Raw genomic sequence first — 10,812 nt, 5'->3', positions numbered from 1 at the left:
CATGGCACCCGGGTAGGCCCTGGACATACTTACTTTAGGGACAGCCGAGATGCTGTGCGGTCAGTGTCAGGGCCAGGCAGTCAGAGCTTTCCCAGAGAGTGGCGGCCCCATGGAGCAAGGCCAGGGTGCCTCTGCGCTCAAGGCCCCCTGAGCACCCAGCCCCAGGGGCACTCTTAAAGGGCCAGCTCCCTGAGCTCAGGGATAGGCCTTGGGTCTCAGCCAATGAGGTAAGAGGATCATTTGCATATCTTGGCCTTGGGGTGGAGGGTGGTTGAGAGGGAGAAGAGAGGAAAGGACAAACATCAAGTGTGTCTGTTCTCTAAGAATCCAACAAAGCTCTTCGTTCGCCAGAAGAGAGAGCAACCTGGACCCCAACCATCACCCTGTCTGTGGACTTAACCTCAGTTGTCAGTCCGGAAAAAGAGAGCTAGGCAAGCTTCCAGAACCCCTTCCTCCCAAGGCTCTAAGGCTTCTCACCTGTGTCTCCAGGGAACAGTTCTCTCAAACTCATCCTCACTCTTCAGAAGGTGGGTTTCCCATTTTCAAGGTGGGCTTTCCTATTCCTGCCCCCTTAGGCATCTTCCCCACTAAGGGCCTCAGAGTCATCACATCAGAAAGATAAGCAATGTTCCCCCTTGAGGAATCTCCAGACCCCTCATCTTCTCTCCATTCCAGCTGACTGAACCCCAGCCAGGCAGCCCAAGGTGGGAGAAGGAACCGAAGAGCAAGTGGGGGAGAGCAGCATCTTTCTTTCTACCCTCCAGCCATCGGGGACATGGAAATACAATCACCTGTAGGGCACTGGGGGACATTTGGGTACTGCCCTTACACGCCCTTTGCTTCCTCTCATCTCTCCCCCATGTGTGTGCCTCTTCCCATCTCATCTCACCCATCCCAGTTCCCAGATGGCTTGGGGGATGACCTACATTTTCAGCCTAATCCCCTAACACCTCTTAGAGTTATCATCCACATGTAGGAGTTAGAACAGGGAGACTAAGAATTAGCTAAGGAGATGTTTAAACCTATCCGAAGCCATTCAAGGGTCTGCACTGGAATAGAACTCCAAGAGTTAAAAAGCCATTCCCTACCTTCTCAGGACATTCCCTCTTTCAAACTCTGCTTTGGGATTCCCAGGTCCTCTCTCTCAGTCCAGAGACGGATCCTGAGGCCCATCAGCCCCAGTGATCACCAATCCCCACAATTAAGCTGGTCCCAACAATTAGGTGCATTAGATGTTGGGCGAGAGCTGGGGCATACAGAATTGTCTGAGATTTTCTCAAAGTGTGGTTCCCAGACCATCAGCAGTAGCCACGCCTCTAGGCTGGTAGGCTTCATAGCAATACCAACTCTCTGGCTCAACTCACACCAACTGAGCTGATATCTCTAGAGATAAGGTTCAGAAATCTACCCTTTAACCAACTCTCCAGGCAAACTCCAAACACACACACACACACACACACACACACACACACGTTTGAGACCCACTGGCCTGAGAAGCCCAAGTTTCTGCAATCTCTCCTACCATGCTTGTTGTTTTTTGTTCTTTAAGATTCTTTTTTTTTTTTTTTATTGGAAAGGCAATTTTGTATAGTAAGAAGGAGAGACAGAGACAAAAAGCTTCCATCTGCTGGTTCACTCCCCAAGTGGCCACAATAACCGGAGCTGAGCTAAGTCAAAGCCAGAAGCTTCTTCTGGGTCTCCCACATGGATGCAGGGTCCCAAGACTTTGAGCCATCTTCCGCTGCCTTCCCAGGCCACAAGCAGGGAACTGGATGGGAAGTAGAGCAGCAGGGACACGAACCAGCGCCCATATGGGATTCTGGTACTTGCAAGGGGAGGGTTAGTCACTTGAGCCATGGTGCTGCCCTCCACCATGCTTTCTACACACAAATTATAAAACCTAGCCCAGACAAGACCACTCCCTTGCCAGGCCTGAAGCTCCGTTTTCTGGAGTAGACACCATGGTCCTCCCTCAGCTAGGAAGTGCTCTCCAGGTAATTGCCCTGAATCTAATGCTATTTGCTCAGAAGAATCAGAAGGGGGGAGGCTGGCCTCAAGACCGGAAGAGGAATAATGGTGGCAGGAAACTTCCCAAACACAGGCCCATGGATTGTCACTCATTAAAATAAGTCCCCCAGGAAAGACAGGCTAAAATTTTTTTGGTTGGGCCCGAAGACGAAATAGTTAAATCTTTGTCTTGTATGTGCCAGGATCCCTTGTGGGCACCAGTTTGTGACACAGCTGCTCCACTTCCCATCCAGCTCACTGCTTGTGGCCTGGGAAAGCAGTGGAGGATGGCCCAAAGCCTTGGGATCCTGCACCTGCATAGGAAACCTGGAAGAAGCTCCTGGCTTCAGATAGGCTCAGCAGTCATTAGGGGAGTGAACCAGTAGACAGAAGACCTTTCTTGCTGTCTCTCTTTCTCTCTATAAATCTGCTTTTCCAATAAAAATAAATATTTTAAAAGGAATTTTCCTGGCTGAAGAAAGATGGGAAGTGTTGAGAGGTACCCCTTTCACGGCTGCCCTGACCTGATGAGACACTTGTCCCCTAACCAGCAGCTGTCTAGTCCCTGCTGATCCCCTTGTTTACTGGAGGATGCAAAAGGAGAGGTGGGAGGGCTAAGCTGCTAACGGGCTAAGGGAGTCAGACTAAATAAGCTCAGGCAAGCTGAGCTGAGCTGATCAATTGGGGCTCAGACCAGGCACCGGTGAACCCAAGAAAAGGATTGGGGGAGTGAGGGCTGGGTTCAGATTGGACCAGATGAAAGGACCAAGGGCACAAGGAGGACAGGCTCAACACAGCTGGTGGAGACCACCCAAGAGGAATGCTTGGAACCTGGGAGGTGGATACTGTGAACGCCTTGCTCAAGGACACCTTGATGACAAACATGAAGCTGGGAAGACTCCAGGAGTGACAGGACAGAGGGAGGCAAGGAGACTATGGGAAGCAGTGGGTGTGCCCTGAGTCAGAGGACAGAGCAAGTTAGGGGCTTAGGTTAAAGCAGACCTAGGGATATAGGTAAGTGGAAGAGATGAACAAGGACTAAGGAGAACTGAAAGATGGGGGTGGGAGGTAGTTTGGGGAGCTTCCAGGAGGGAGCAGGAAAGGAGTAAGAGATAACAGGGGAAGTAAACAAGACCAAGAGACTAGAGCAGCAAACACAAAGAAAGGGACAGAGGCAAATAACACTGGGAACCAGAAAGTAGAAACACGCTGAGAAGCAGATGGGTGGATTGTTAAACGACAGAGAGCAATGGACAAGGGGCAAAGAGGTAGAAACACTCCCCTCCCCTGCAGCAGCTTCAAACCGGGGAGGACTTGGGCAGGTGGCCAGAGAGACTGGAGAAGTGGAGAGCTGAACTGCATTACACTTTGCTGATTCCATAGGCATTCTGGGACTGGAATGGTCCTTCAGAGCTGGCACAAATTGGAACAAGGGACCGCATACAGAAAGGGCCTGGAGAACAGCGGTGGAAATCAAACAGGAAGGAAATGAGACGAGGGAGCATTCTAGAAGGTGCCCCCTCAGCTCCTCTGTCCTGCACCCCATTTTAAGAATCCCTTTAAATCAGTTCTGTGGGTTGGAGGGAATGACACAATGGCATATCATGTGAACCTCCATCTGCAATGTTGATATTCTCTATAGGCACCAGTTGGAATCCTGGCTGCTCCACTTCTGATCCAGCTCCATGATAGATTTGCCCAGAAAAACAGTGGAAGATAGTTTAAGTACTTTGACCCTTATAATCACATGGGAGACCTGGAAGAAGCTCTGGGCTTCTGGCGTCAAGCTGGTCTTGAAAAAAATAGACACTGCAGCCATTTCAGGAAATGATTTTCTCTCTCTCTCTCCCTCCCTCCCACTCCCTCTGGAACTTTGCTGTCCAAATACATTAAAATTTTATCTTACCAAAAATACGGAAATACGGTTCTCCTTCTTGGTGCTAGCTCTTAGTATCTACAGTTTCAGTAATGGATCCAAATCCTCAAACCTTTTTTTGATGAATCTTACACATGCATTTCCTAAACAAGCATTTAGTAGACACCTGTTCTGTTCCAGGCATTGCACTAGACACTGGAAACCTCAGTAACTGAAAGTGATGCCACCCTGCCTTCATGGGGCTTACAGATGAAGCAGAGAAATGGTGAATTCTTGTCCTCCAAGTCAACCAAGAGCTGCTTTGTCTCTGCCTTGAGTTTTATAAAGCTCTACTCTCAAGGTTAACGAATTGGCTCAACAAGCTAATTCTTCACCTCCAAGAGCCAGCATCCCATATGCATGCCAGTTCAAGTCCAGGCTCCTCTACTTCCCATCCATTTTGCTGTTTATGGCCTGGGAAAGCAGTAAAGGATCACTGAAAGCCTTGGAACCCTTCATCCAAAGATGCTCATGGTTCGTGGCTTCAGATTGGCTCAGCTCTACCCATGTGGCCATCTGGGGAGCAAACCAGTAGATAGAAAAATCTTTCTCCCTGTAAATCTATCTTTCCAATAAAAATAAATAAATATTTATTTAAAAAAAAAAACCCTCCACTCTGTCCACTAGTTGAGTCCCTCCCAAGGGAAGGAGGAGTCTCACACTCCTCTGCCCATCCCAGATCCCACAGGACTATACCCCAGACACCCAGGCAGTCTTTGTCCAAAGAGCCCCAGTCCATTTCTTTTTATATTAGAAACAGCTTGTTCCCATCTGCTAGTTCTTGTGTCAAAACACTCACCATGCTCAGGCCAGGGTGGGTTCTGGGGCTGGGGCCAGAAGTCAGGAAGCATTCTTAGTCTGCCATAGAAATGGCAGGAATCCAATTACTTAAGCCATCACTGCTACTTCTCAGGGTCTGCCTTGGTGGGGCGGAAGTTGGAAGCCAGGGACTGGCACCTGAAAGTGAAATCAGTCACTCCGATATATGCTGTAGGCTGCTTTTAAGGATATATATATATATATATATCCTTATGACTATGTATACACACATATATATCCTTTTAAGGAAACACAAAGACACACACATAATTTTTGTTTGAAAGGCAGAGTTATAGCAAGGAGATTCCAACTGCTGGTTCACTCCCCAAATGGCCACAAAAACCAGTGCTGATCTGATCTGAAATCAGGAACCAGGAGATTCTTCTGGGTCTCACATGTAGGTGCAGAGGCCCAAGGACTTGAACCATCCTCTGCTGCTTTCCCAGGCCACAAGCAAGGAGATGGATCAGAAGTGAAATAGCCAGGACTTGAACTGGTGCCCATATGGGATACTGGTGCTGCACGTGGAAACTTAGCCTAATATGCCACAGTACTGACCCCTGATGAAGGTACCCTAACTGCTAGACTAAACCCCACATGCACCCCAAAGCCTATCTCCCTCCCACAGCAGGACCACACAATTAGCATCCGCACACTTGAGTCCAAAGGATGACTGCTGGCAGGAGGCTATGGGCAAAGTTGAGATGGGCAACTAGCAGGTGCCCATGCTTACACAGGAAGCGCCTCACAGTCGAAGATGGTGTCCAGGTCAGAAGATCCCAGCTGAGAGCCAAAGGCCACAGGTTGCAGCTCCCACAGCAACTCTGATCAAGAACAAGCACAGCCCAACATGGAACCTGGGCTTCCAGAATATTACAAATCATATATTTGTCAGGATAATACCAGAGTCATGTTTTATTTAATGGCCTGTTAGCTTGAGTTGTAAATTCTGAATATTTGAACACAAGACTTGTAGGCCTCTATTTGCACTCTTGCCCCAGGTCCTACATGTGTTAGAGACATGCCCACTTCATGCAGCAATCCATTTGGACTGAGATGAATCTATGAAGCAGAAGGGCAGGTACAGTGAGGTTTTACTGGTATCTCGTAAAGTACCTGAGTCAGCAGAGGGACAAGGGCTGGGCATCGCAGGAACAGGTAGCCTAAAGTCACATGAGTGGAGACTGACCAGGTGAGTGAGTGTTCACACCTGGATTTGTGGACAGAATGGAGATTCCAAGTTTTGGGAGCAACACACGCCAAGGCGCTGAAGCAGGCAGGCCACAGATGTGTTCATGAAACTGAAAGGAAACATTAGGACAGTAGAGGAGAACGGAAACGGGTGAATCCAGAGAAATTGGCAGGCACTAGATGCTGCAGAGCCCGGGAGGCCTTGTGAAGGATTTGGACTTCATTCTAAAAGCAGTGAGGAGCTTCTTAAAAGGGTTTTCCGCAGAGGTGTGATGGGATCATATCTGTGTTTAAAAAGATGGTTTGGCATTCTTTCACTGTGGAGGAAGATAAAAATGGAATCAGAGTCAGATTGGGGGCTAAGGCAGCAGCCAGCTTGAGTTTGGGGACTCCCTCTGGCTGGAAACATACTCCAGAATAGCACTTCCCCTGCTGCAGCTTTACCAGGGAAGGACTTGGATAGCAGGCCACAAAAGAGGCAAGATTGGAGAGTGGGGGAAGGCTTAATTGCATTGCACTTTGCTGAACCTGTAGGGACTCAGGCACTGGGGTAGACCCTCAGCATTGGCTCAGAGTGAGACAATGAGGCTAGGTCTTTGCACACCTATAACAACCAGTCACTAGATATATCTTGCCCATAGGAAGCGAGCATCAAGTTTACCAACACAGCTCCCTCTGGCCACAGATAGTGTTCAAAGAAGTACTCAGCTGTGAACCACCCACAGGCACCATTCAGTAACACCACAATCCCAGGGGAGGAGCTGGGAAGTGCCCCACTGCATCTACTACCAGGGACAAGGTCTGTGAGACATCAGAGAGGGTGGACCCACAGGAGACATTGCAGGCCAGGGTTGCCCCCTGGTGGTACTGCTTGCACACTGGGCCAGTTGGTGGGCTGGACTAGAAAGTGGTGCTGCAAAATGTTAAATAAGAATGGTGACAGGTGGGTCTGGTATGATAACTCAGTGGCTAAATCCTTGCTTTGCACCGCAAACACATATGGACACCAGTTCATGTCCCTCCACTTCCCATCCAGTCCCTGTTTGTGGCCTGGGAAAGTAGCAGAGAATGGTCCAAAGTCTTGGGACCCTGCCCCTGTGTGAGAGATCCAGAAGCAGCTCCTGGCTCCTGACTTTGCATTACCACAGCTGCCACCATTGTGGCTACTTTGGGGCGGGGGTGGTGAACCAGCAGACAGAAGATCTTTCTCTCTGTATCTCCTTCTCTCTGTAATAAAAATAAATAAAAATAAACAAATCTTTTAAAATTAAAAAAAGAAGAATGGCAGCAGGTAAAGGGAAACCAACAGTGCAAGGAGGAGCAGCCTCCTGCAGTGCCAGCATCCCATATGAGTGACACTTCAAGTCCAGGCTGCCTCACTTCTCATCCAGCTCCCTACTAAGGTGCCTGGGAAAACAGAAGCAGATGGCCCAAATCCTTGGACCCCTGCACCCACATGGAAGACCAGCCCAGAATTCTGACTTCAGACCAGCCCAGCTCCAGCCTCTGTGGTCATCTGGGGAGTGAACCAACCAGTGGGTAGATCTCTGTGTATCTCCCTATGTAACGCTGCCTTTCAGGTAAATAATCTTAAAAAAAAAAAAAGTGCAAGAAAACTCTGACACGAGCCCTTACTCAGTCTGCCTACAGTTTAGAAGGAAGCAAGGGTGGTGAAAGAGTCTGAAATGCAGGGCTTGTTCATTCTTCCCTTCAACCAACTTTTAAGTATCTATTATAGGTCAGATACTGCTAGGAGCTGGGATTCAAAACAAAGTAAAACTGAGGTCTTTCCCTGAATGATGTAATATCCCAGTGAGGATTATAAAAACATTTAAACAGGGTCCAGCATGGTAGTCTAGTGGCTAAAGTCCTACTTTGAACGCACCAGGATTCCATATTGGCACTGATTCTAATCCTGGCGGCCCCACTTCCCATCCAGCTCCCTGCTTGTGGCCTGGGAAAGAAGCAGAGAATGACCCAAAGCCTTGGGACTCTGTACCCACGCAGGAGACCCACCACAAGAAGCTCCGGGCTCCTTGCGGTCACCTGGGGAGTGCATCAACAGATGGAAGATCTCTGTCTCTCCTCTCTGTATATCTGACTTTCTAATAAAAAGAAAATAAATCTTTTTTATAAATTTTATTTTTTATAATGATTACATGGTGGATCAGGTTGGGAAGGATCAAGGTTTAGGGAAAATTGGGTGTACTTATTGCTTCCAAATTTGCTATTTCTTCTTATTGCTTCTGGGAGAAGGAGAGAGACAAAGGGGGAAGCCACTCATGACTTTCCACATGTCCCAGTATTCAGGGAGGAGGAACTGCCACCTCATATCAACTCGGTTTCTCAATGTGTACATATTTCGAGGGTTTTGTCCAATTAGTTTGGATAGTTCTGAAATGCTGCCAATGTCACCAATCCAAGGATAATTTCACCCTCCAATGTCCATTGGCCTCAGTCACCAAGATTTTTTGCTGTCATCATTTGTTTGGGTTAGTTTCCAGTTAGCTGTGTTCTTTTCCTGCTATAGCACCAAATGAGCTACCATATTCTCCTTTTACAACAGGGCCTGTGTCCACTGCTCTGCCTTTTTCATTAAGTAGGACATGTTCTTGCAGCGAGTCCAAGGACCCAGGCCAAGCATCCCAAGCTTTGCTGGGTCCCCCACCCCTGGGGCTTACAAACTCAGCACTCACTTAGTAGGCAGGACCTGGGCCCAGCAACCCAGGCCCTGCTGGATCCCCCACCCCCGGGGCTTATAAATCCACACCCACCTCACAAGCAGGCCCCAGATCTGGGCCAGGTGACCCAAGCCCCACAGGTTCCCCAGTCCCTGGGATCAGGAACCCAGCCCCCACCACACAGGTGGACCTCAGGATCTATGCCAAGCTACCTGAGGCCTGTCAGATTCCTCATCCCTGGGACACACGAACCCAGCCACCACTGGGCCCAAGCTGGCATGATTCGCCTCACCTCAGCATCCACAATCTGATTACGCAGCCTGGCCTAGTCTAGTCTGCCCCCTGTTCCAGCTCCTGCTGATGGGTGCTACAGCCTATCCCAGCCCAGTCTGATTGCTGTTCTGGTCCTAATGTGAACTAGCTGGTGTTGCAGCTCATTTTGTCTCCTACTGCCCCCTGCCCAGTTGGTGCTATGTACTGGCCCATACTGGTCTGTCCCCAGACCTGATCCACATGTATGCTGGTGGGTTCTGTAACCTAGCGTTGTCTAGGCTGCTCCTTGCCTTGCTTCTTGCACTCACCTGCTGAGACTGCATCCCAATGGAGGAATTTCCCAAGCTCCTCCATCGAGTCTCCTCCCAGTGGCAGTTCTCCCACACACCAGTGGATCATTGGCCCAGGCTGACTTTGTCCACCTCGTCCTGGCACTACAAAAAAAGAAACACTAAAATAATTGCAGTGAAGTGTGAGCCCAGAAATATAGGCACACACTTGGGACAGAACCAATACAGAGAAGGAAATAGATGTTAATGCTAAGAGGCGATATACCAGAATGGCTCATATGGGAAGTTGCTGTGGTTCTAAGGTACCCCTCCAAAAGTTCGTGCTGGAAACTTAGCCAGCAAATTTATATGTTGAGGGGGGTTGGAGGATTGGCCTTTGGGAAGGCCATGAGGGTAGGGACCCTGTGGTAGCATTTATGGCATTATAGGGAACAGTCCTGCACTGGCAACTTGTTGTATCTCCCCATGATATGCTAATCTGCCCAGATACAGGAGCAGCAATGAGGCCTTCACCATGTGCTCAGCGCCATGCTCTTGAACTTCCCAGCCTGCAGGGCCACACACCAAACTTCTGTTCCTCTACAAATTGCTAGTCTCAGACATTTTGTTAGAGCAATAGAAATGCGCTGAGCTGGAGGTGATTCTGAGTCTGAGTTCTGAGGGGGGAGAAAAGATTCTAGGAGATGCCTTGGGAATGCTGAGCTCAGCACATAAGAGGAAAGAAGGCACATGGAGAGATGAGAGGGTAATGTTAAATCATTTGGAGCCAGATCATGAAGACCATCAGGTGCCACACAATTGGCAGCCCAGGAGGGGTCTTCAGACAGACAGTGATAGGATATAATTTTAAAATAATCAGTCAAGGAGGGAGGAAAAGACTGTAAGAGAGCAGATTTGGTCATTAGGGTCAGAAAGAATTGGATTCTGCTTCTATTTCTCCTGCTGACCAGATGTGTGATGGTGAGCAAACAGCACAACCTCTCTAAGACTCGCTGTCCACACCTGTCAAACAGGGTTGCTGGGAGACGCAATGAGCTTACCCACGTTGAGCAGCTGGCACGGAGCCACTGCACAGACAATATCCCTCTCTTAAGTCTCCAGCGGGAACTTATGTGCACAGTGTAGGTGTGACAGGGTCAAGGGAAAGGGAGTGCTGTTTGGAGAGGCAAGCAGCCAAGAGGCGTCTTGGAAACTAACACCTGGAGCCAGGGGAGAGATAAGTCATGAACTTGAAGCAACGGGCATAGAGACAGACACAGTTTCAGAGCTAATCAGAAAGCACAAATCCAAAGGCCCTGGGGTCCGACTACCTGTGGAGGATAAGAATGGTCTAGACTTCTGCAGACTCCCTTCAAGCAACTGGCTAGACAGTGGGACCATTTTCTGAGACAGAGAACCATGGGAACAGGTGCAGGATTATGAGTGTAAATGACTTTCAGAAGGCCGGCCACATTCCCAGGAATGTGTACACCTTTAGAATGCAACAGCAGCCAAGAGGGCAGCTGCTTCACAACAAGCTAGGTGTGCAGGGTTGGGCTGGGACTGAGGGAAGAGACCATGTTGCATGCAGGTTGATGCTGGAATGGGGAGACACAGCAAAGAGCAGCAAGCCCACTGCTGGAAGCCAGCACAGGAC

This window comes from Ochotona curzoniae, unplaced genomic scaffold (assembly GCF_017591425.1).
Source record: "Ochotona curzoniae isolate NIBS_2020 unplaced genomic scaffold, NIBS_Ocur_1.0 scaffold_4701, whole genome shotgun sequence".
Taxonomy (NCBI): Eukaryota; Metazoa; Chordata; class Mammalia; order Lagomorpha; family Ochotonidae; genus Ochotona; species Ochotona curzoniae.
The sequence above is the reverse complement of the archived record's forward strand: the minus strand, read 5'-3'. Positions refer to the sequence as shown.